The 2,500-nt window shown below is 79.1% G+C and overlaps 2 non-coding genes across 2 annotated transcripts in view; both read left to right on the forward strand.

The window, feature by feature from the left end:
• The first annotated feature begins 1,400 nt into the window (after positions 1 to 1,400).
• Positions 1,401 to 1,553, forward strand: LOC121106976. Its single transcript, XR_005840239.1, has one exon. It is a non-coding gene; the product is annotated as a 5.8S ribosomal RNA (ribosomal RNA).
• Positions 1,554 to 2,295: 742 nt separating this feature from the next.
• LOC121107019 overlaps positions 2,296 to 2,500 on the forward strand; it is a 4,440-nt gene continuing 4,235 nt past the window's right edge. The window contains exon 1 of the ribosomal RNA XR_005840282.1: positions 2,296 to 2,500. This exon is cut by the window's right edge and continues 4,235 nt beyond it. This is a non-coding gene — a ribosomal RNA (28S ribosomal RNA).

A 2,500-nucleotide genomic window follows, 5' to 3' on the forward strand; every position in this document is an offset into this window, starting at 1 on the left:
CTCCTCCCCCCGGGCCGCGGAGCCGGGCGGAGGTTTAAAGACTCGGGCGGCCCGCGGCGCGCGCCGCGAGGTCGGGGGCCGGGGGCGGTCTTCTGCCCGCCGGCGGGACGCCGGGATGGAAGAGAGGAGTCCGGGCGGGGCGCGGCGGCGCGCCCCGCCGGCCCTCTCCCTCCCGAGCCCGCCGGCGGCGTCGGCCGTCGCCGCGCCCTCGGTCCTCCGCGGGGCGGGCCCGGGCCGGAGAGGGGGTCATCCCGTCCCCCCTCTCCGCGGCCTCGGTCTCGGGCGGAGAGCTCGGCGCGCGCGCGGGCGCGCGCTCGCTCCGGCCGGCCTCGCCCGCGTACGGAGCGGGCCGAGACGCGGGTCTCGGCCCGGCGCCCGCCGCTCCCCGCGGCGGTGCGTTCCGCGGCCTCCCCGCCGCGCGCGGCCGGCGGGACGGCGAGCCGGCCGTCCCGCCCGCGCCAGCCGCGGCGCCGGCGGTTCCGCTCCGCCGGTCCGCCCGGCGTGCGTCCGCACGCCCGGCCTCCTGCCCTCCCTCGGGGCCTCGCCGCCGTTTCCCCCTTCCGTCGCAAGCCGCGTCCTCTCCTTCGTCCCCGCCGCCGTCGCCTCCCACCGCGCTTTCGCCCTCGGCCTCGCCGGCCGCGCCGGTCGTGCGAGCGGGAGGTCCGGCGTGGGGCGTCCCGCAGCCGGTCTCCGCGCGGAGGCGCGGGGAGCGGGCGCCGCTCCCGAATCCGTCCCCGTCCCGCCCGCCGCCGTGCGCGCGTCCGCCGCGGGCGCGCCGCCAGGGCGAGCGAGAGGAGGAGGCGTCGGAGGACGAGGGGCGGGGGAGGAAGGTGAGAGGCGGCGGGGGCGTTTCGGTGCGCGCGTCTCCCGCACGGCGAGGAAGGGGCCGAGGTCGGCGCGGGCGCCGTCGGGCGGTCCGGCGCGGGCGCGGGCCGGCGGCGCCGCCGGCGCGGGCGGGGGCCTGGTCTGCTCCCGTCCCCGTCGGTCGCGGCGGCGGCGGCGGCGGCGGTCCGTCGCGGCAGCGGGGCTTCGGCCGGGGCGGCGCGCGCCGTCCCGCGGGCGTCCGCGGCTCCTCCGCCCGGGCCGGGCCGAGCCGGGCGCCTGGTCCGTCCCCGAAGCGAGACAGGGTCGTTTCCCCAGGTCGGGAGCGAGGGCTCCCCGCCCTTCTCGTTCGGGTCGCGCTTCATTGCCGGCCGGCCGGCCGGCCGTCGCCGGCTTTTTTTTTCCCTCCCGCATCCGATATTCGTGTGCTCGTACGGTCAGCGGAGGCGACGCTCGTCCGCCCCGCGGTCGCCCCGGCGTCGGGGCTGGCCGCGGGCGCGGGCCGAGCGCCTTCGGGCAAGGCGAGAGAGAACGAGAGCGGTCCCCCCGCGCGCGCGGGGCGGTGCCGAAAGTCAGACAACTCTTAGCGGTGGATCACTCGGCTCGTGCGTCGATGAAGAACGCAGCTAGCTGCGAGAATTAATGTGAATTGCAGGACACATTGATCATCGACACTTCGAACGCACTTGCGGCCCCGGGTTCCTCCCGGGGCTACGCCTGCCTGAGCGTCGCTTGACGGTCAATCGCCGACGGCCGCCGTCCGCGGCGGCCGCGCGGCGCGGCTGGGGCGCCTCGCAGGCCCGCGCGCCCCGCCGGAGGCGGGTCGCGGGGGGGGGGGCCGCCGTCCGTCCGTCCGTCCGCCCGTCGGTCGGTCGGTTCGGGCGCCCGGATTCCCTCCCCCGCACCCCCTCCGAGCGGCGTCGCGCCGCGGGCCTTCGTCCCCCTAAGTGGAGACCCAGGTCGGGGAGCTCGCCGAGCTCCCCGCGCTCCCGGAGCGCCCGCTTTGGCCGAGCTCGTCCCCACGGGGCGGCCGGGCTTTCCGGTCGGTCGCGCGGCGCAGCGCGGCGGGGCCGGACGTTCGTTCGTTCGTTCGTTCGTCCGGCCCCCCGCCCCGGAGGAGCGCACCTCGCCCTCCCCGGCCCCGCGCGCGGCTGCCTGCGGGTCGCGTTACCGGCGGCGGTAACGCGCCGTGCTGCCGCGCGCGTGGCGGTCCGGGTCGGGGCGAGGCTGCCGGCCTCCGGTCGTCCGCCCGTCCGTCCGGCCGAGCCCGGCGCGCGTCCCCGCGGGTCCGTCTCCGGCCACCGTGCGCCGGCGGCGGCGGCGGCGGTGCGAACCGCCGGCGGCGCGCCGGCTCCCCCGTCCGGGCGTTCCTCCCTCGGCAGCGCCGGGAGCAGCCGCTTGGCGTCCGAAGGCGGGTGGCCGGGCGAGCGCGGGCTCGCCCGGGGCCCGGCGTTCGGGCCCCGTTTCCGATCGCGACCTCAGGTCAGACGTGGCGACCCGCTGAATTTAAGCATATTAGTCAGCGGAGGAAAAGAAACTAACGAGGATTCCCTCAGTAACGGCGAGTGAAGAGGGAAGAGCCCAGCGCCGAATCCCCGCCCCGCGGTGGGGCGCGGGAGGTGTGGCGTACGGAAGCCCCCATCCCCGGCGCCGCTCTCGGGGGGCCCAAGTCCTTCTG

This window comes from Gallus gallus, chromosome 16 (genome assembly GCF_016699485.2).
Source record: "Gallus gallus isolate bGalGal1 chromosome 16, bGalGal1.mat.broiler.GRCg7b, whole genome shotgun sequence".
Taxonomy (NCBI): domain Eukaryota; kingdom Metazoa; phylum Chordata; class Aves; order Galliformes; family Phasianidae; genus Gallus; species Gallus gallus.